At 43.4% G+C, this 24,330-nt stretch overlaps 1 protein-coding gene across 1 annotated transcript in view; it reads right to left on the bottom strand.

Annotated features, from left to right (window-relative positions):
- The window catches only part of LOC132399405 (heparan sulfate glucosamine 3-O-sulfotransferase 4-like), a 233,733-nt gene that overhangs the window by 17,562 nt on the left and 191,841 nt on the right, over window positions 1-24,330 (bottom strand). The window lies entirely within an intron of this gene.

Raw genomic sequence — 24,330 nt, forward strand, 5'->3', positions numbered from 1 at the left:
AAGCACTGGAACTATTTGGCAGGTCAGGCAGCACCCCTGGGGAGATAAATGGAGTCGATGCTTTAGGCTGCTGACCTTTCACCAAAACCCCAAAAGTTAGGAGGCAAGCGTGGTTAATTTGTGGGGATGTTTAGCAAAGGTGACCTCCAAGTTTCCATCCGCCTGTCACTTTAATTCTGTATGCCTCTCAGATCCCCATGGCTTTCAGCGAGACCGGGGACAGCATTGCATTGTCCGACATGGCAGACTGCAGCCTTCAGGACACAGCAATTCAGCAATTTTCCATTTCCAGTTTACATTTGCACTGATATGCTGTAATCTTTGTAAAATTCAACAAAACTTCTCTGGTGGCCCTTGTGGTCATTGCAATATCCTCCACGGTTTAAGATCTCAGGTTGGGTTTTGAATTTCACAATGCTGTGGCAAGAACACAGGGCAACGAGGACCAGATTGTGGAGGAATTAGAGGTCAGGCTGGAGTATGTGACTCTGCTCCATGTTGGAAGCCCAGCAAGGTGGAGTGGGATATCTGTGATCGGATCTCGAATATCAGCCGGCAGACCAGCGTGGACAAGGCCTGATGGCCTACCCTGTGTCAGCAAGTTGTTGCCAGGTTCCAGAGTCAGAGTTCTGTGTGGGAAAAGGGAATGAGGTCCGATGACCCCCTGGACGCGCAAATCAGTGAGACTGGAATTCGAGGCCTGGTGCTTAGCAATCGGCGGGTCCTGGGACTGACGCTGAGGCCCAAAGGTTATTCGCAAGTTGAGAAATCAAAGCCCATTGTCTGGAGCCTTGAGTCTGCAAATCCCTGTGCGTCCGTTGTGGAAGTTGAAGCCTAATGCGTACAAGTCCAAGTCCACTGGAAGCTGAAGACTTGAGGCCAAAGACGCGTGTCTTGGGGTTGGAGAACGCTCTATCTGTATGGGTGGGTGGGTAGCTGGGAGAGAGGAACATGACTTGTTTGCTGTTGTTATTTTGTTTCTTGCCGGGTTCTCTGTGCTTCTGCTGAGCACTGTGGGCAGGCTTTGTTTGTGCAAGAATGTGTGGTGACACTTGCAGGCTGCCCCCAGCACAGCCTCGGTTGTGTTGGTTGCTAATGCAAATGAGGCATTTCAATGTACACATAATAAATAAACTTCATTCTTAAATCTGCTGGCATCATTAATTCTGTTTCAGCTCGCTCTATTTCTATCTCCTTCAGATATGCTAGGTAACTCACACTCCTACACTCCCTCAGTCTGCACCACCTCCATCTGTATCATTCATTTTCTTGATCCTACACTTACCCTATCCTCAATTTCCTTTGTCCTCCCCATTCTCCAACATGCCTGATTTCTAACAGGAGGCACAAGAAACTGCAGATGATGAACTTGGAAGCAAAAAAAAATCACCCTGTTTCTTTCCCCTCTTGCACCCATTCCATCTGCTCATCACGCACCTGTTAAATGATAAAAGGTCTAGATAGACTGGCAGTGGGAAGATGTTTCCAATGGTGAGGTCATTTAGAACCAGAGATGCAGTCTTAGAATAGAGGGGCGTCCATTGAGAATGGAGATGAGGAGGAATTTCTTCAGTGATGATTCTGTTGAATTTATTGCCATAGGTGCCTGTGGAGTTTAAGTCATTGGGTATATCTAAGGCAGAGCTTGATAGATTCATGATTGGTCAGGGCATGAAGGGATACGGCGAGAAGGCAGGAGATTGGGGCTGAGAGGGAAATAGATCTGCAGTAATGAAATGGTGGAGAAGACTCCACCAAATGGCCTAATTCTGCTCCTATAACTTTTGGTCTTATGTACTCTTATATGCTCAAAGTTCTCTCCTGCTGTAAACCCAAAGTACACTGCAGATGCTGGGGTCAAATCAACACGTACAAACACGCTGGAGGAACTCAGCAGGTCGGGCAGCGTCCATTGAAATGAGCAGTCAACGTTTCGGGCTGAGACCCTTCGTCAGGACTGAAGAGAGAGGGGTCAGGGGCCCTATAAAGAAGGTGGGGGAGGGTGGGAAGGAGAAGGCTGGTAGGTGCCGGGTGAAAAACCAGTAAGGGGAAAGATCAAGGGATGGGGGAGGGAAGCAGGGAGGGGATAGGCAGGAAAGGTGAAGAAGGATTGTAAGGGGAAAGCACTATGGGTGGTGGAAGAAGACAGAATCATGAGAGAGGTGATAGGCAGCTGGAAGACGAGGCAGAGTGAAAGTGGGATGGGGAAAGGGAGAGGGAGGGAATTACTGAAAGTTGGTGAATTCAATGTTCTCCAACACCTCATATACAGTCTGGGTAGTCTTCAGCCCCTTGGTATGAACATCACCTCTCTCATGATTTTGTCTTTTTCTACTACCCATAGTTCATTCCCCTTACATTCCTTCTTCATCTTTCCTGCCTGTTCCCTCCCTGCTTCCCCTCCACCACCCCTTGATCTTTTCTCTGATTGGTTTTTCACCCGGCACCAGCCTTCTCCTTCCCAACCTACCCCCACGTTCTTTATAGGGCCCCTGCCCCCTCCCTCTCCAGTCCTGACGAAGGGTTTCGGCCCGAAATGTTGACTGCTCGTTTCCATGGATGCTGCCCGATCTGCTGAGTTCCTCCAGCTTATTTGTACGTGTTGATCTCTCCAGCTGTCCTTCCTAAATGTACAGCCGCGTACTAACTTGAGTGTATTTTCCAGAAGCCTATGAACCAACCAGTTCACTTTTGTGGTTTGGGATCCAGGGGAAACCCACATAAACTCTACATGGAACCCAGGTGTTAGGTATGCATGGAGCAAGAACTACAATGGAATTGTATGATTTAATGTTTTTTACTGTGTCTTGTTAGAAAAGATGCATGCTGGGCAACTTACTGTGTAGGAATGATGACCCGGGCCCACTAAGACAAAAGGCATGCACACTCAAAGGCCCGCATAAATGCCCGCATAAGGCCTCTGTGCGTTAGAGGCCCCATCAATACACCATTCAATCCATTCGATCCAATCCGGCTCGTTAGGGTTCAGAGGTGTGAGGTTACTATATCACCAACAGATAATTCATCTGCACCATCATCTCCTCTAGACTTCTGTTATCCCACCAAATCTCTCTTCCATCCTCAGAGAGACCCACTTCTTTGCTTTCTCACCCCTCTCCCCAAATATCAAACCAATCTTTCTTTACATGTATAAGTAATTATTCCTAACTGTTCCTCATTCTCATTTGGCTGAAATGTTAATTGTTTCTCTATTCTTGGATGCTGGATATCTCCAGCATTTTCTGGCCTGACTTCTGTTGCAACAGATTTTTGTTTCTCATTCATTCCTGGGGCAAGGGCATCATTGGAAGGATCGCATTTAATACCCATCCACAGGTCTCCAGAGGAGAGACCGACTGCCTTTCTACATGGAATGCTACAGACTTTTGTGGTCAAGGTAGCTGTGTAATGCAAGGAATTCCCTGGTATAATTGTGCATTGTGTCTGTGGAGAGAGGTGTGTGTGCGACAGAGAGAGACTTTGAAGGGAAATTAGGGATTATCATTGAATCCATAATCACCAATAAAATGTTTCCTGCCTATTCACATTTGCTGAACAATGCTTTGCTCTTTTATTGTAAACTCAGAAACATTAGATCTCTCCTGAAGTTAACTGTTATTTTGTTGACTGACATTGGTGTTGTTGGAATATAACATGACAGGCATTGTTGGAGTATAACATGATTCGATCACTAATAGTGTCAACAAAGGTTCAACAAGGAAAATTTAGGTGCTGCTCAAAGTTCTCTCATCTATTTGAAGGATAGAAGTCTTCAGATCAACTCTGAATATTCCAGAGTGGAGCATCCATGGGGAGTTTCCTGCTATAACTTTAGCTAATGATCATCAGAAATAATGCAAGAATAGAGAAAGCAGCCTTCCATACACTTCCTTTATGTTTTGATGATCTTGTGCCTGAAGTATGAAACCGCATAGGAAAATCCTTCAATTATTATAGGTATTAATCTTACCTTTCTGTCTATTCCAATCATTACAGTTTAACATATTCTAAAGTCAACAAAGAGGAAAATATGACCCCACACGTGCTCCATATAGAATGACAAGATTTTTCTACTCAGCATTTTTCATTGAACAGAGAGCTGTTTAATGAGGCACTCAGTGTAAAGACAGCTCAGTCAAGTGATACCACTGCAGGGAGATGAGGCATTCATCTACAAGGCTTTGCAGAACCTGGAAGCAAAGATTCACAACCTGACTTGCATATTCAAGCTATAATGTGCTACAATTCTCAACTTCTTGCAGCTTCTGACCTAACTACTCATTCTCAGTGTGACACTCTCATGCATTCATCACCTTCATTCTGATACACCCAGCCTCCTCACTGTAGCACTCTCTCACTCAGCCACACCCTTACTCTGACACTAAGTATGTACTGTAGTTCTATACTCTCACTGAAACACTCTCTGGCATGTCTCAACCCTCACTATCTGCTGGAACCACAGAAGAACTACAACACAAATGGAGGTCATTCAGTCCATTTCTACCAGAGCAACACTCTTGTTGATCCTGGCTTTTGGAAGTCCACATAATGAAGCATTTCTCTGTCCACCAGGTTATTAATCTCTAAACACTCAATTCCCTCTCAAAGTCCAACCTTATGTCCCGGTCACGACAGCTGGAAATGGGTAAGCTCTGGTGAAGTTGTATAGGCCAATCCTTGTACAGTCAATACAATGGATTACAGAAACATTGGTGAACTCCAACCGTACCATCGACTTTGGACGATGGAGACAAGAGGTCATCAATGTTCTATGCTCTACTAGGAACTAAGGGCCCAAGAAAAAGAAACATTCAATTAATTCCATCATATTTGAAATAAATTTTTATATATTCCTTCCCTCACTGTAACACTGATTATTGGAGACATACACGTTAAGGGATATAGTACAAAAAAGTGGTGCCAAGATAAAATGTTGGCATGATTTTACTGAGTGGGGCACAGGGTCTGAATGTCCACTCCTGTTTCAATTTCTCATTTTCTGTTGTATATCCAACGCCATTACTGAGGTGTACCCCAGGCTACTGTGGGAGGCGAGGGAGGAGATTGCTGAGCCTCTGGCGATGATCTTTGCATCATCAATAGGGACAGGAGAGGTTCCAGAGTATAGGAGGATTATGGATGTTGTTCCTTTATTCAAGAAAGGGAGAAGAGACAGCCCAGGAAATTATAGACCAGTGAGTCTTACCTCAGTGGCTGGTTAAGTTGATGGAGAAGATCCTGAGAGGCAGGATTTATGAACATTTGGAGAGGTATAATATGATTAGGAATAGTCAGTATGGCTTTGTCAAAGGCAGGTCATGTCTTACGAGCCTGATTGAATTTTTTGAGGATGTGACTAAACACATTGATGAAGGTAGAGCAGTAGATGTAGTATACATGGATTTCAGCAAGGCATTTGATAAGGTACCCCATGCAAGGCTTATTAAGAAAGTAAGGAGGCATGGGATCCAAGGAGACATTGCTTTATGGATCCAGAACTGGCTTGCCCACAGATGGCAAAGAGTGGTTGTAGATGGGTCATGTTCTGCATGGAGGTCGGTTACCAGTGGAGTGCCTCAGGAATCTGTTCTGGGACCCTTATTCTTCGTGATTTTTATAAATGACCTGGATGAGGAAGTGGAGGAATGGGTTAGTAAGTTTGCTAATGACACTAAGGTTGGAGATGTTGTGGATAGTGTGGAGGGCTGTCAGAGGTTACAGCGTGATATTGATAGGATGCAAAACTGGGCAGAGAAGTGGCAGATGGAGTTCAACCCAGATAAGTGTGAAGTGGTTCATTTTGGTAGGTCAAATATGATGGCAGAATATAGTATTAATGGCAAGACTCTTGGCAGTGTGGAGGATCAGAGGGATTCTGGGGTCCGAGTCTATAGGACACTCAAAGCTGCTGCACAGGTTGACTCTGTGGTTAAGAAGGCGTATGGTGTATTGGCCTTCATCAATTGTGGACTTGAATTTAGGAGCCAAGAGGTAATGTTGCAGCTACATAGGACTCTGTTCAGACCCCACTTGGAGTACTGTGCTCAATTCTGGTCGCCTCACTACAAGAAGGGTGTGGAAACCATAGAAAGGGTGCAGAGGAGATTTACAAGGATGTTGCCTGGATTGGGGAGCATGCCTTATGAGAATAGGTTGAGTGAACGCGGCCTTTTCTCCTTGGAGCGATGGAGAATGAGAGGTGACCTGATAGAGGTGTTTAAGATGAAGAGAGGCATTGATTGTGTGGATAGTCAGAGGCTTCTTCCCAGGGCTGAAATGGTTGCCACAAGAGGACACAAGTTTAAGGTGCTGGGGAGTAGGTACAAAGGAGATGTCAGGGGTAAGTTTTTTACTCAGAGAGTGGTGAGTGCGTGGAACGGGCTGCCAGCAACAGTGGCGGAGGTACATATGATAGGGTCTTTTAAGAGACTTTTGGGTAGGTACATGGAGCTTAGAAAAATAGAGGGCTATAGGTAAGCCCAGTAATTTCTAACGTAGGGACATGTTCGGCACAACTTTGTGGGCTGAAGGGCCTGTATTGCGCTGTAGGTTTTCTATGTTTCTATATAGACCACACTGTCTCTGCAACAATTTCTGAAGATAATATAAAATAGATGTTAGGGCATATTCTGGACTTCGGGTATATAGCAAAATATTAACTTTAGCAAGCAATCTTTAAACCTGAATGTGGATTGTAGATTAAATTTAAAACGCAGTCCTGGACAACAGGGTCCTGGAGCTGTGGACTGCAGTTAACTGAAAAACTAGGCAATGCTGATTAACATTCATTTTGGGTGGCTGGAGTGTGCATGCAAGGAAGGAGGTTTGAAAATGTATGTACTCCATTTTGTTGGGGGGGGGGGGGGAACCTACCTGGGGAAAGCAACAGTCTTGTGCCTCTGGCACAGAGTCTGGCCCTGTGGCTCAGAAGGGGAAGGAACTGACGAGGATGGTGCAGCAATAAGGGACTCTGTAGTTAGGGGGACATATAGGCAATTCTGTGGACATGAAAAAGCCACACAGATGGTAGCTTGCCTCTCAGCTGCCAGGATCCATGATGTTTCTGAACATGACCACAATATCCTGAAAAGGGAGGGTGAGCAGCCAGAAGTCATTGTACGTAAGGAAGCTGAGAACGGGACCTCGAGGGTAGTAATCTTGGGATTGCTGCCTGTGCCACACGACAGTGAGGATAGGAATTGAATGAAGAGGCAGATAAATGCGTGGCTGAAGAATTGGAGCAGAGGGCAGGGATTCAGATTGCTGGGACAGGTGTGACCTGTAAATAAGGGATGGGTTGCACTTGAATCCGAGGGGTCAATATTCTTGCAGGCAGTTTACCAGAGCTGTTGGCCATGGTTTAAACTAATATGGCAGGGAGATGGGAACCAGAGTGATAGAGCTGAGGATGAGCCAGCAGGTTTACAAGTAGCTGATGGGTGTAACATTGAGGACAAGCCAAAGCAAACAGAGCAAAGAGTTAATTTGGACCACAGAGGCAAAATTCAGAAGGGTGAAGAATGCAGGACTGAAGGTGCTGTTTTTAAATGCACATAGCATTTGGAATAAGGTGGGCAAACTGGTGGCACAATTAGAGATTAGTCGGTATAATATTGTGGGTATCACTGAGTCATGGCTGAAAGAAGACCATGGTTGGGAGCTTAACATCAAAGGATACACTTTGTATAGAAAGGACGAGCAGGAAGGCATAGGCAGTGGTGTGGCTCTGTTGGTTAAGAGATGGAATTACATCGTTAGAAAAAGGTGAGATGGGGCCAAAAGATGTTGAATCTTTGTGGGTGGAGTTAAGAAACTGCAAGGGTAAAAAAAACAAAAATTGGAATCATATATAGGCCTCTAAATAGTATCCAAGATGTGGAGTTAAGATTGCAAAGGGAGCTGGATAAGGCATGTAAAAAGAGTAATATCACAATTGTAATGGAGGACTTCAATAGCAAGGGGATTTGGAAAATCAGGTTGGTGTCAGATCACAAGAGAGATTGTTTAGTGAATGCCTATGATGGATTTTTAGAGCAGTTTGTGCATGAGCCCACTCAGAGAAAGGCCATCTTAGATTCAGTGTTGTGTTATAACTCAAATCTTATTAGGGAGCTTAATATAAAGGAACCCTTAGGAGACAGTGATCATAATATGATTGAATTCATACTGCAATTTGAGAGGGAGAAGCACAAGTCACATGTATCAGTATCACAATGGAGAGGTAGGAGAGAGGAGCTTGCCCAGGTGGACTGGAGGAGGATACTGGCGGGGATGACAGCAGAGCAAAGGTGGCTGAAGTTTCTGGGAATAGTTCACAAGACACGGGATATATATGTCCCACAGAAGATGTTCTTAAGTGACCAGTGTGGACAACTGTGGCTGACAAGGGAAGTTAAGGACTGCATAAAAGCCAAGGAAAGGGCATATAAGGTAGCAAAAGTGAGTGGTAAGTAGGAAGATTAGGAAGCTTTTAAAATCCAACAAAAGGCAACTAAATAAAAGCTATAAGAGGGCAAACTAGCTAATAATATAAAGAAGGATACTAGAAGTTTTTTTCAGTTACATAAGGAGTGAAAGGGAGGTGAGAGTTGATTTTGGACCTCTGTAAAACTCATGTTGGTGAGGTAGTAATGGGGACAAAGAAATGGTGGGTGAATTTACTTTGCACCAGTCTTCATTGTGGAAGCACTAGCATTGTGTCAGAGGTCCCTGAGTGTCAGGGAGCAGGATTGAGTGCCATTGCAATTACAAAGGAAAAAGTGCTAGGCAAACTGAGGGTCTTAAAGTCGATAAGTCACCGGGACCAGATGGACTACATTCCAGAGTCCTGAATGAAATTGCTAAAGAGATAGCAGATGTATTGGTCATGGTCTTTCAAGAATCACTTGATTCCGGCATGGTGCTGGAAGACCGGAAATTTGCAAATGTCACTTCACACTTTAAGAAGGGAGGATATTATAGGGCAGTTAGCCTAACTTCAGTGATTGGGAAATTGTTGGGGTCCATTATTAAGGATGAGGTTTCAGGGTACTTGGAAACTAATAATAAAATAAATCAAAGTCAGCATTGTTACTGTAAAAGGAGATCTTGCCCAACAAATCTGTTAAGAGCTCTTCGAGGAAGTAACAAGTAGGGTGGACAAAGGAGAAGCAGTAAATGTCATTTACTTGGATTTTCAGAAGGCAGCCACACATGAGGCCGCTTAACAAGATAAAATCCCAAGGCGTTACAGGAGAGATATTGGCATGGGTAGAGGAATGGCTGTCAGGCAGGAGCAAGCGAGTGGGAATAAAAGGGGCCTTTTCTGTTTGGCTGCCAGTGACTAGTGGTGTTCCTCAGGGGTCAGTATTGGGATCGGTACTTTTCACATTGTTTGTCAATGATTTAGATAATGGAATTGATGGCTTTGTGGCAAAGTTTGTGGATGATACAAAGATAGGTGGAGGGGTAGGTAGTGCCGAGGAAGCAATGCGACTGCAGAAGGACCTAGACAAATTGGAAGAATGGACAAATAAAGTGGACGATGGAATATAGTGCTGGGAAATACATGAGAAAGCATTTTTGTAAAATGAACAATAGTGCAGACTCTTACCTAAATGGGGAGAAAATTCAAACGTCAGAGATACAAAGGGACTAAGGAATCCTCATACAGGATTCCCAGAAGTTTAATTTACAGGTTGAGTCTGTGGTAAAGAAGCCAAATGCAATGTCGGCATTTATTTCGAGGGGAATAGAATATAAAAGCAAGGCGATAATACTAATAAAACACTAGTGACGCTGCACTTGCAGTATTGTCAACAGTTTTGGACCTCATGTCTCAGAAAGGACGTGTTGTCATTGGAGAGTCCAAAGGAGGTTCACAAGGATAATTCCGGGAATGAAGGGGTTAACATATGAGGAGTGTTTCACTGTTTTGGGCGTGTACTCACTAGAATTTAGAAGAATGCAGGGGGGCACCTCATTGAAACCTACCAAATGTTGAAAAGACTAGATAGGGTGGACGTGGAGAGGATGTTTTCTATGGTGGGCGTATCCAGAACAAGAGGGCATGGACTCAAACTTGAGTGGCAACCTTTTAGAACAGAGGTAAAGAGGGATTTTTTTTTTTAGCCAGAGAGTAGTGAATCTGTGGAATGCTCTGCTACGGACTGTGGTTGAGACCAAGTCTGTGGGTTTACTTAAAGCGGAAGATGATAGTCTCCTGATTGGTCAGGGCATTAAGGGATATGGCGAGAAGGCAGGTGTATGGGGTCGAGTGGAATCTCAGATCAGCCATGATGGAATGGCAAAGTCAACTCGATGGGCTGAATGGCCTAATTCTGCTCTTAGGTCTTATGCTCTTACATATTCCATTCTTGCTGGAACATACCCACCTTTAGCATAAATTAGACCAGTACACCACAGGAACACTTCAGCCCCTGATGCTGTGCCATGCCAATTAAAGTAGTAATCAAATTATCAACTAATCTCTTCTGCCTACACAATGTGCACATCCTTCCATTCTCCTCAAATTCAAGTGCCTATCTAACGTCTCTTAAAAATCCCTAAGGTACCTTCCTCAGGCAGTGCATCCCAAGCACCCTCACATCTCCTTTGAAATTGCCCCTCTCATCTAAAATGCATGCCCTCTGGTACTAGACATTGCAAACCTGGGGAAAAGATACTATCAGTCTATCTATCTACGCCTCTCATAATCTTATAAGCTCTATCAGGTCTCCCCTTAACCTTCACCTCTCTAGAGAAAACAACCCAAATTTGTCTAACCTCTCATGATAGCACGTGCCCTCTTATCCAGGCAGCACCCTGGTAAACCTCTTCTGTGCCCCCCAAGTCCTCGATATCCTTCCTATAATGGGGTGACCAGAACTGTGTGCAATATTCCACATGTGACCATAGTAGAGTTTCATAAAGCTGCAATATAACCTCCCGATCCTTGAAATCAATTCTTCAACTAAAAAAGGCAAGCACGCCATATGCCTTCATAATCACCATATCAACCTGCGTAGCCACTTCCAGGGAGCTTTGAACTTAAAACCAAAGATTCCTCTGTTTGTCAACTCTGTTTGTTGAGGTTCTTGTCCTTAAAAGTGTACTGTCTCTTTATATTTGAACTTCACAATGCTGAAGAAGGGTCTTGGCCCAAACTGTTGACTGCTTATTCATTTCCAAAGATGAGCCTGGCCTGATATACCACAAGCTCATTGTAATGTACTGTCGATGCCTGAAAGGTTCTTTAAAACAGCTTGATTTCCAGCTAGGTACAGGTATCAATTATGACTGATGCTTCAAAAACAAACTCTGCCATCTTGATCAGAGATGATGCCTGAGCATATCTAGTCCATTGGTATTTATACACCCATCCTCCATCCCTCCTGATTGGTTAGTCCTCATCCAATCAGGTATCCATTACCTCACCTGGGTGGAACACAGGTGCTGCCTGACCTGCTGTGTTCTTCCAGCATTTTGTGTGTGTGTGATTCACTGTTCTACCTTGTTTGCAATCAAATTCCAGTTCTTACTTAGCTTTCCCTCTAGTTTTATTTCAATGGCTTCCTTCATTGGGAGGTTCCAAAAGATATCGGTGCAGTGCAGTAGTTTTGTGCCGTCAGAGTCAATCCTATGGTCATTGTGAGTGCAGCGTTCAACTGCCACTGATCGATTTCCTTCACCTTGCAGCCATTCTGTAGGAACCTTGTGCACATTTGTCTTATTTCTTCATGCAGAATCTCTGGGCCCACAATAGCTTTCACACAGTTAATCAAAGTAGAAAGAATCGCTCTACATTTGGGCCCTTATAAGGGCCGATGGAAAAACCAGGAAACCTAACAACTAGGAGGAGCCCATTGCTACTGCCTGTTTTCCCTATATTTCCATGGTCTCTGGAAGGATCACCAGGATCCTGAAGAAATACCGGATTAATACCATCCACGAGCCCATAAGGAAGCTCAAATCACAGCTTATGCGGGTCAAAGGTGAGCTGGGATTCAGGACTGCTGGCGTTTACAGGATTCCCTGTGAATACAAAACAGCATATATCGGCCTGGCAAGACACGTGGTGAACACCCACATCGAGGGGCACGTGAGGCGTATCCATTCGGGCTGCCCGAAGAACTCAGTGAGCAGAACTTTACCTTCACAATGGCCACAGGATTGACTTTGATGGTACAAAACTACTGTGCCACACCAGTGGCTTTTGGGACCTCCTGGTGAAGGAAGCCAGTGAAATAAAACTAGAGGAAAAGAATCTTAACGAAGATGAAGGTCTCACTCTAAGTGAGAACTAGACCGATTATAAACAAGGTATGGACAGTGGGCTAGCCAATCAGGAGGGACGGACAAGGGGTGTATACATACCACCCGACTAGGCATCATCCCTGATGAAGATGGCAGAGTTTGTCATCAAAACATCGGTTAAAACCGATGCCCATACCTGGCTAGAAGCCTGAGAAGCGCTTATTTGTTACATACGCCAGGAAAGCAGTCGATCATTTTCCAATCTAATATATATTACACATTCATTGTAACTTCCTAATATTCACCATATCTTCAGAGTATCATTCTGCGATACAGCAAACTTCCAGCTTAACACTGTGGAATGCTCTCCCTTTATTGCTGATATATAATATAACCTCTCATATCACTTTGACCCATACTGTGCATTCATCACGACACTCTGATATCCCTCACCATGAAGAACTTCAGTTATAACACCAGTTTACTCCACATATACATGGCAAGGTTCTCGTATAACTCACACGCACTATTGTAACACTCTGATGTATCTCATAACCTCATGGTCTCACACACACACACACACAGAAAAGAACAATGGTGATCACTTTATTTTCATTGCGTGCATTATGTCTCAGTGTCAAATCACACACAAAGGGGGAAATGGAATGATTCATTCCTGCCTCTGACATCTTTGGCGTGTGTGTGAGTTCAGATTACAGTCAATTTTTGTATCTTAGGCTAAGAGACTTGTGAACAAAGAGGAGCGACTGAGCCACACTCGGTGAAAGGGGATTGATTTCTTTGTTGTTCTGCATCAGCGCCACGGCATGTGAGTCGCTCCCCGAGAAGAAGTGGCCAGACCTTCCTCTTCGCTGAACTGCGTGATTCAGCGGAAGTCAGAACCCAGGGCAAAGGTGGAAGTCGCGAACTTTTACCCGGCTGACTTCTGTTCCTGGGAGAGCCTGCCTTTGGTGCAGGGCTCCTCAGAGGCTCCAGGTGAGAAACACAAATTTCCACAGCCACTGTACTGCTGAACTTTGAACTGGTTCCATCTGATTGGACGAAGTTATCGAAAACAGTTTGAACAGTTTATTCTGATCATTAGATTATGACTTAACGACAATTTTTAGGATACTCAATCTGAAGCTTGCAGTTCTCTTTGTTCCATGGGCAAGTCTGACAACCAAACCTCCAGCATAATCAGAGTGACAAAAAGTACGTGTGGCTGCAAGAAGGAAGATATTCACAGGCATTCACTCTCCTAGACAGCGGTAAGACTGAAGGAGCAACTCTATGGTGGGACTTGCTTATTGAGAGGTCTTGAAATCTTATGGAGCCTGGTGATGAGCAGATCAGGGGTGGTATTTTCATCAAAAGACAACCGTTTTTGCCTAAAGATGTGGAGTTTGTGGATAATTGTCCCACAGGATTAGTAAAGTATGTTCAACCCAAATCCTTTAAAAATCACCTTTGATGCCAGAAGCCTTGGTGTTATGCCCATAAGATTCTCTCTCTAATCTGATGTAGAAATACTTGAAACGACTGAATGGGTTGAAACCTATCAGGTTTATCCCAGCTACAGAAATGAATAGTCAAGCTAGATTGGGCACAATGATGAACGTTGCTTACCTTTCACAGTGCAGGTCATTAGACCTTGAAATAGAATTACCCAGCAATCAGTGGAATGTAAGACAGACTTTGCTACCAGTTGTGCATGGGCAAAACATAAAATTTGTACACATAAACAGCACCAAGTTCAGCTCTTCAGTTGACTTGGAAACTCCAAACTGGTGGACACATCTCCGCCAGCAATTCTACCAGTGCATTCCAGCACTAGACTCATCATGGGGTGTAATGCCATTGTGCATAGATGCAGGACTGGAGAATCTTCCAGAAAAACCTGCATAAGGCTGGACCTGAGGAGTATATATGCAACACATCAATGATAGATCACGGACCTGAAACACTGTCTCCCTGTCTCCATTTCTCTCTCCACAGATGCAACTGACCTATTAAGCACTTACTTCTGTTTTCAGGTATCAGTTGTTTCAAGTATTTTAAGTGATTACAAAATGGTTTTAATCTTTATTGAAGTGCAGATATTTTCATTCATTGTTTTACTTATTTAAATAGATTAATGATTTTTTATTACCTTTGGAATATTTTTGAACATGTCTGGCTGTCATAAGAATTCATCATAATTTAAAGTTTTGGACAGGTTTGACAGCTGATTGAGTCACTAATTTCAGTTCTCTCAGCTATTCCATGAGTGAGGCTCATTCAGTAGCCATCTCTCCAGCCTTGCACACTAATCACTGAAAGTTAGCAGGTAACTAACCAAGCAATTGGAAATAAAGACCCAATAGGCTGAAAATGCTAGAACCTGGAGCAAAAAAAAACAAATTGCTGGAAGAACTCAGTGGGTTAGGCAGCATTTGTGGAAGGAAAGGCATTATCAACATTTCAGGTTGAGATCCTGCTTTGGGACTAAGAGCAAAGAGAGAGGACAGCCAGTATAAAGGGGAGAAGTAGAGGGGTGATACACGGGCTGGTGGGTGACATGTGGATTGGAAGATGAAGGCCAGATGGAGCCATACACAGAGGAGGGGGGCATGAAAATGGAAGAAAGAAGCTAGGGACAATGGGTGGAATCAGATAAGGGAAGGGCAGAGTGAAGGTAGAGTCAAGCAGAGGCACAAGAGGTACAAATGCTGGTCTCTGATAAGTAAGGAACTTGATAGGTGGAGGCAGATAACTCATGAGCAGACAAAATCTGGTATCTAAGACCCTATGGGAAAAGTGTGTGGGTGATGGGTGGACTAGATGTGGGTATAAAAAAGTGGATATTGTTTGGAGAGAGGGACAGACAGAAACATAGAGACAGAGGAAGAGAGAGAAAGAAAGAGAGACAGGGAGAGACTGAGAGAGAAAGACAGAGACCACAGGGAAAGAGCTATTTGAAGACAAATGGTTATTTCCACAGAGACTGATAAACTCTGGTAAGTTCTGCACAAACGTTATGTAGAGCTACACAGATATGCCAATTTTAGGCTGGTACCAACCAATATTCAATATGGTAAATAACTCGTTTATAGGATAATTTGACATTGATTGATCATTATGTCTGGGAATTTGGCCTAGAATATCTAGAGTAACTAAGTTTAGCATATAGTTGTCACGAAGATAAAGGGAGTGCAACAATTAGAAAGGCAGATTTTTGGTGAAATGCTGGAAGACTAGGACATGTTGATGCACAACAGGGCCTGGGAGTCCTTGAAAGCAAACATGCAGATTCAGCAAAAGGTTGGAAAATAAATGCAACTTAGCATTCATTGCAAGAGGATTTGAATTTAACAGCAAAAATGTTTACTGCAGATATGCAGGAACTAGGTAAGACCATACTTGGAGTTTTGTATGCAGGTTTGGTCCCCCATGAAATGACATATTTGTCACATAGGTAATCTAGCAAAGATTCACCAGTCTGATTGATGGCATTATAGGACTTTAGTATCACAGAGATTGGGTAGACGAAATTCTGATAAGATGGTGGCGTGTTTGAACACAGTGCCTTTTGGGGGCCAACCAAACGTGCACTTTTCTTTTTTTTAATGTGTTTTTATGATTGTAAGACTATATTGGACTCCAAGAACAATGGGTAGAGCAACTCTACAGCATCAGTGAGCTGTTGGTTGTTTGGAGCAGCTGGCCGAGGTGTTAAAGGAGCTGACGTACGAGTCAGAGAAGAAGAATCCGGTGCCGGGGCTAGAGAAGGTGAAGCCAACACTCAGGCTGGAGTGGTCTTTGAGGAGCTGACCTGGGAGCACACTATGTTGCTGCCTGCTACTTGAAGACATCAGAGCTGGTGCACGAAAGCAGCATGCAGTATAACTGGGTGTGACTGTCTTGGACATTTCTCTTGCAATCAGAAGACCCTGTTGGATGTTGATAATGTAAGGGAAGAATGTTTCCTTTGTTCAGTGATGAGACAGGCGACAAGGCAGCTGGGTGGCCTCGGTTGTAGTATGGACTAGGCCTCAAGTAGCAGTGCAGCCTGCTGCTGCAGTCCAGGCATGCAGATGCTGGAGGCATCGTAGTGTAAAGTCCATGTTCAGTGCTGCCATCCAGTGTTTGATCAATGGAATGACCGTCTGAACAGCCAGGAGCTGTACCATCAATTTGCATGTCACTTAGGGACTTGGACTATGCATGTGCTTTCTTGCATAACAATGTGTGTTTATTTCTCTTGCTGTTTTGAATGCACCTTGGCCCCAGAGGAATATTGCTTCATTCAACTGTATCCAAACCAAGAATGGTTCGAATGATAATTAAACTTGATTTGATTTGTTTTGATTTGAAAACAGTATTTGCTATAGTTTAGTAGAAGGGCTCTTACTTTAATATGTGCAAATCCAAAGGGACTTGACAGACCTAATAAGGGAGGATATTTCTCCTGAAGGGATCTAGAACAAGGAGTCATAGCCTCAAGCTATGCAATAAGACATTTAAGACTTGGATGAAGAGATGTTTCTTCACTTAGAGGGTTGTGGAACTGTATATTTAATAATATCAGCCAGAATTATTTACAATAATTAATTTTCCTTTGATGTTAGACTGACTAACTCAGAATACGTCTTCCCACTGTTTCAAGCTCCCTTCCCAACAGGCTTAATCAACAATGGGAAGCACTTTCGATGTTCCTCCCCTCACTCCTCTTACACTTTGGCCTGCTACTTGTGCATTTCCAAATACAGTACATCCTCCTCAGTAGGTTTATCTCGGCCAATATTTCACATTTCTAGTCCTGAACCTCACCATTCCTCTCTTTAGGGTTATGATCATTCCTAGAGTGCTTGAGAGTAGACTGTTCCCCCAGAGGCTAAGAGAATCCACACAGGTAAATATTTAGTAGCTGAGATCTATAGCTCTTTCCACTCTATGAGGAAATGAATGATTATAGGGACGGGGTGCAACAGTGGGCCAGGTGGACAGTTAACCAATTCCCCACTCAGTGAAGAGCAGACTTGTAGATCTCCAGGGGTCACTCCTTTCCTTGCTTCCTAGTTTTTCACACACAGAGTGGTGAACAAGCTGCTTGTGGAGATGTTGGAAGTGGATACAATTATAATGTTTAAAAGGCATGCAGCCTTTTAAACAAGAAAGGCTTAGAGGGGTATGCGCCTACTGCAGAGGGATTAGCATAGATAGACACCACGGTCTGCATGGATGAGATGGGCCAAAGGGCTCATTTCTGTGCTCAACAATTCCTTGATGCCATGATCACTCCCATCTGGTAGAACAGGCACTTCAGCACAATAATAATTAATGTGAAAACAGCCATTGTGTAATTCAAGTCTAAAGGAGAAATTGTTAGATACAGAGAGAAAAAAAATTATCATTTAGCAGATTGAATCTGTGTGGATTACAATCAATTCCAGTGTACATAGCAGACAAAAAGGAACCATTCCCTTCCCTCTGGGAAAATATTCAAATTGGTTCAGAATTTATATAAAATCCATTTGAAATATTCATCTGATTGGAAGTGAAACTCATCCTTTGTCCCTCTTGCTGGGGATCTCCTTGGTTCCATTTCTGCTCCTTTTTGGTTTTGTTCCATTGATAGAATTTACCCTTCTGCTGAATTGGACTGTCTGTGCAGCTTGTGTAAGATTTAGTGTCTTTTATTCCACGGCTTAGTTCACTCCAGCTCTTGTATTTACAGTACACACAGGTCTGAGATGAAAGAACTGGTAAAAAAGACTAGAGTGGACGTTGTATATTTTGTGCAGCCAGAGCTTATATTTGAAAGCAAATGTGGGTTGTTCTGCAATGAAAGCTCTGTTGTCAGGGAGGAGGTAAACTGTTTAATGTTGATTAAACAGTTGATGTTGGCCTGACTGTGTCACAACTACGGATTCAGCAGCGCAGCAGATATGGCAATTGCGCTGGTGAATATGCATGTGTCGGCTAATTATTACTTCATTGTAATGGTATTGAACTCCATTCTTTTTGTCAAAGCTCTTGACGAGACATGAGCAAAGCACAGCAATGTTTTTACTGTCTGCTTGCATTCGGCCTTGCCTGGGAAGTTGGACTGTCGAGTCAACTGACTGAAGACTAGCGGGATTTGTTTTATATTTAGTTATTCCTTTCAGCCACAGTGTAGGCTTCTTTTTCCATTTGAGAGTTTTACTCTGTTTGCAGTAATGTCTGTGAGCTACCGACCTGCTTCAGTGTGTCTCACTCCGTACTTGGGCCATATCCGAACGTAATGATAGCCCCAACCTTCAGTGATGCATTGATGTCGGCCTGAAGGATCCCTCAGTGTGGACCCAATATCATCCTAGGTACTCCCTCAATACCACCCTGATATAAACCCTGAATAGCCCTCACTACCACCTAAATCTCTCTTAGTGCAGCCCTACATCAGCCCTACACCACAGTGCACTGATTGGGAGTGCAGGGACTATGCTAGCAGATGACATGCCCCATAACTGTCCTTTGCCTGTATTTTACAAACTTGGTGGAGTAGCAGGAGATTTCACCCGATGTGTATAAACGGAGATAACTACAGAGTGTGCTCAGAACTGGAGTCAGGGTTAGAAAGCACATCGGATCCTCATGAGCAGAACTGAGATTTGGCATTATATTTCATTAAAAGCAAGCAACAGAGGGAGACTTGGCCACACAACGTTGCTCAATAATTTTAAACCATATGGCAATGAAAATCAATGGGACAAGCCAGCTTTGAGAGCTTTTAAATTGCTGTTATGTGCTTTGTTCCCCAGTACATAAAGTGATACCATCTGTCTGGGTACGGTCAGTTTAACTGCATTCTATGACTGCATTTTACCAGTCCAGTATAGGAAGTGTGTGTACAATTGTTTGACAAGCAATGTCCCCAGGAAAGCCCTAGGCTCATAGAATGTGCTCCCAACTGATGACCTGAACATTAACTTCCACACTCCTGCAGACATCTGCAGACTTGAACATCATCCAGTTTCCCAATCAGAGCCAAATACATGCAGCCTTTGTAACCAATGGAAAACGCAGAGGTTCAGGAGAGATGGTCTTTCAGCTGAGCTGGCTGGGCAGAAGTGGGGGCGATTCTGTGATGTTCAGGACAGATGACAATTTAGAAGAGATGGCAATTCTGAGAGACAGTGATTCAGGACAGGAGCCTGGATTAATATCCTCAGGTAAGATGGTGGATAGGGAGAGACAGATAAGTCATTGACTTGGGAGAGGTCGTGGTTCAGGGCAGATGGCGGATGGGGATGTGGAGCGATGGTAGATTGGGAGAGGGGGAGACGGACAATTGAGAGATTTGGCAGAACGAGAAAGACAATGAATCAGGAAAGGAAGAATAAATGAATTGGAAGGAATGTCTTCCACTTCAGTGTGAATTTACAATCAAATATAAAAGTTCAGAACAAAATACTATTGCAGATACGGTAAATTCACAAAATTATCATATGGAAGGTCAGATATTGAGAGTGAGTGCATGATTTTCACAGTAAGGAGTCGGAGATGCTTTTCTGGATATAGCAGTGAAGATAACTGTAAAGACACAAAAGACATATTGTTCTCAAACGAGCATATGAAAAGCTTCAATCGAAGAAGTGAAGCAAACAAATGTCTTGATGAACACATGGAGTACTATAATTAAATCCAGATGAAATATAATCACAGATGACACAAGTTGTCAACAGAACAAGGTTGTGTTATATGAGGACAAAGTATTGTCATACCCAGTTTATTGAGAAGATAGACTTTAGAAGAGCTTTACTTTGAACATTTTGTTGTTGAAGTGGACGTGAGGGAAGCTTTTGTATGTTCACTGGGATTAGATGGAAATCCTGTAGACAATTTGTTCTCTGCCAAGATTGAAGAGCCTAACCAACAAAGACATTGTAAGAGTTGTCAATGGCCAACATGCCTCTTCCAAAGAGTACACGTTGGTTATTAATTTTTCATATTTAGTATTGATAGAGAGTCACTTGAAATACACAAGTTGAAACATACTGTGCCCAATACAACGCAGAGAATTCTATCAAGGAATTAACATCCATTTTCAGATGTCATACTTTACCAGAAAAATGACGGTCGTCCATCCTATTCGTTTTTGTCTGAGAGCTTTATGATTCACAAGGTATTAAGCAGATGCTGAGTTTGTTGTATCACTGTGCATCAAAAGGCGCTGTTGCACGATCAGTGAGAGTTATCAAGGAGTGAAGAATCAAGTATTATAAGGGTGCTCACATTTAACGGTTACAGTTTGATTAACAAACTTCTTGCTAAACTGCAGCGCAAAGCCACATGTCACACTAGGTTACACTCCAAGTGAATCAGTAATGTGAAGAAAACTCAGAACTGAATTGAGCTTAGTTTAGAAGACATAGCGGCCTGACTCCAGTGTCACGGGCTCAATCCTTGTCTCAGGTGCTGCCTATACTGTATTGCCACATTCATCTAGGCTTGTCCAGTTGCTCATGATTTCCTCCCACATCCCAAAGACATGTGAATTGGTAGGTTAATAGGTTATTGTAAATTACCCCTTGTAAAGCTGTGTTGGAAGAATCGGTGGTTCGGTGGGGGTGTGGGGGGTGGTTGCAGTTTAACGGATAGTTGAGAGAGAATATGTTTTATAGGTAAGTATGGATGATGGGACTGCTCTGAGAGCTACAGAGACTTGATGGGCCAATGGACTCTTTCTATTTTACAAGACATTGAATCATACTGCATGGAAACAGGCCTTTGGCCAAATTCATCCATGCCCACTATGAACCCACCAAACTAGTTCCAATATCATATCCCTCAAACCCCTCCTATCCATGTATTTAACAAAATACCCTTTGAAAATTATTATTGTGCCTGTCTCCACCAATTCATCTGGCAGATGATGCCATATACTGGTTGAAGAAATTGACCTTCTGGTCCCTTTAAATCCTACACTCCTCTTCTTGAAACTATGCCCTCTAGTTTTTAGTTCATCTGGAAACAAGCAAAATTGCAGCTTTGCTCATGGAGAGAAACAACGAAAGCTTCATGATAAGTAAGTAACCAGCTTTGTCAGACATTTGGAAATAGCCTGCTGGAGAAATCACCCAGTGTGCCTTACAATGAGAGATCTATGGGAAACAAGGGATGAAGCAGGAATGGTTTAATTCCTGAAAGAGATACCCAGGGGAACGCTGAAGATTTATGTGATTAGGAGGGTAATCTGGGAGTTGATAGAATGGAGGTTGTTAAGGAAGCGACACAAGATTTTACTGAATTGAGTCAAGGTGAGACACCTTCTTAAATTCAGGAAATGGTACAATGAGAGTGACTAAAACACTGTTGAGATTATTGCAGCCACTCAGGGAAGATGCCAATACATTAAATTTGAAAATAATGCATTTTTTCCCTGTCAATGGAGAAGTGAGTCCTGTGTATGTCAAAGTATGATGTATTTAGATGACGCATTTTTACACATGCAATATAGCCAGAGCGTCCCACATTGCACTTGTGTGGCCAGCTCTCCCCGTCTCATTCTGTTGCTCTCTATGTCAGATTAGCTTAATGTCATGTCCACCAGGGTGCAATGAAAGTCCTTGATGGCATGAAACTCCCAGAGTAAAGAGCATGTACAGCAAACATAAATATAATGGGAAGTGTAAAACAGTGGAATGGTGCAAAGATGGGTCCTGAGTCTGAAGCCATGCAAGGAGAAACACTGACATAACAGAATAACAAGAGAGGTAGAATTAATCTCTGTTGTTTGGATTTAAACAATTGCCTGTACACGGACATAAATAATAGTCACTTCATTGTGAATAAGAGTGGCACTGTGGAGCAGCAGTTAGTACAGCTGCTGCCCAGCTTTGATCCTGAGCTCTGGTGTTAACTGTTACTCTCAAAGACATACAGGCTGCCAGACTAACTTGCCACTGTAAATTGCCCCTACACAGAGAGATGGCAGAGGAACTGGGAGAAGATGATGGACATGAGTGAGAGAGATAGGCTGTAGGAAAATAAGTGGGAAATGGGATTGATGGGATTGAGTATGGACTCGGCAGACTGTAAGGAAATATGAACACGAACATACATTCGAGGAATGGGCCAAGACTGATGTAAATTCTAGAAAATAAGATAATTGAATCATTAATCATGAGTGATGAAAAGATTGTTTTGCACAATACTTCTTTATCTCCTAGTTGCTTGACATTACGAATTACAAATGTTGTTTATCCAATGTCTGACCTCTGCTGGGTTAGTTGGTCATGCCTCAGTTATTCCAATGCCTTTTAAACAGCCTCTATGCTTCTGTTCCTGGCTGCCAGCCAGTCAGCTCTATATTCCACCATGAGTTACCTACGCCAATGCACACCACACGAGAAGAGGTTGCATCACTCACTGCCTCAGTTCACAGGAAAAGATGATCATGTGGGAAGGATGGAAAACCACTGCCAGTGGATAGAAACGAAAGGGAAGGGATGGACTGGGAGAGAAAAGCCATGCATTTACTGCCATTCCTTTACTGTTGAAAATTTGTCCCAAGCCACCTATTAAAGTTAACTCAGAATCTCTCTCAGAGCTGAAGTACATCTTCAGACGATGACCAAGAGCTTGCTGAAGGACATGGTGCCTGAAGACTGGTTCGGTAGAGGAGACGTGGAGAAATGGATGATAAGGACAATGAAAGGAACTTGTTCACTGATGAGAACCACCAGAATGGAGAGGTCAGAAGAGACGGTTGTCAGGTTAGAGGAGGTCACTGAGATCAAATGGGAATGATTATTTTTATTCTTCCTTCTTCCCTCTCCCATCAGGCAGAAGCCAGCGACTACCCTGTTATTATCAGATTCATGAACGGATTTTTCATACACTAAAATATAAAATCCTGATCTCCCAGTCTACCTTGTGGTGACCTTTGAAATGTATGTGTCTACCTGCACTGCACTTCCTCGGTAAATGCAACACAATGTTTGGCATTCTGCCTTCTGTTTCCCTGTAACTACCTTTGTGACATGATCTGACTGGGTGACATGCAAACAAGGGCTTTTCACGGTATCCTGCATTTTATGACAAAGTAACACAGCAAAATGGCGGCGAGGTAGAGATACATCTCTACCAAGGGAGGTGTAAGGCACTCTTTCCCTCTGCTAGTCTGCTGGTCACCCTTGGGCAAGCTGTAGCACCAGCTTAGCACCATGATTAGTGTCACGTAAGGCCATGGGGGCAGGTGGTGGATGGTCATATGAGCAGCTGGTGCATATCACAAGTCCTGGTGATCAGACCACAGACCCCAGGCAGGCAATCTCTGAATAGTATTGACAATGATTGGGGTCACCCATCTTGTAAAGACACTGGCAATGGCAAACCATTTCCGCAGAACAATCATGTTCAAAGACCATGATCACCCACGTCATACAGCACAGCACATAATGATGACGATGAATGCATGGAACCCAAGAGATATAAAGCAAACATTATACATTCCTACACCAGGGAGCAAAGGAAAAGTTAAAGGGTCAGTGCACTGTAGGAGAGGGAGGGGTGTCAGGGATTTGTACAGGCTGGTTGAATTCATGGACAACAGAAGATGAAAGACCTGGCCAGGGGAGAATATTAGTTTAGTAAAGGGAGGGGTGAGAGCTTCAATGGAACAGGGAAGGAGTGGAATTAAATATCTAGATAAGAAAATGATTGAGGGTCAGCAGCTCACCACAATGTGATCCGGCTGTGCAGCCTGCAGCAGTCACCTCTTCTCCAAGACTTTTCTATGGAGGAGAACTCAGACATTATGAGCCTGTGTCATGGAATTGGCAGGTACTGAATGATACCTTCATTTCAAGTACCAGTCGCTCATTTACCATTCATTCCTAGGCAAGTCCGGATCACAAAAATCCCCGCCTGCAAAAATCGTTTAGCAATCCAGGATAATTGTAAATAACCATATAACAATTACAGCACGGAAACAGGCCATCTCGGCCCTTCCAGTCTGTGCTGACGCTTACTCTCACTAGGAATGCAAAGATATTCCTAGATATTTTTCCTCACCCCAGCCCCTCCCCCATACCTCCAGTTTGACCATGAGGACTCTTTTGACTTTTG

Source organism: Hypanus sabinus, chromosome 9 (genome assembly GCF_030144855.1).
Source record: "Hypanus sabinus isolate sHypSab1 chromosome 9, sHypSab1.hap1, whole genome shotgun sequence".
Classification (NCBI taxonomy): Eukaryota; Metazoa; Chordata; class Chondrichthyes; order Myliobatiformes; family Dasyatidae; genus Hypanus; species Hypanus sabinus.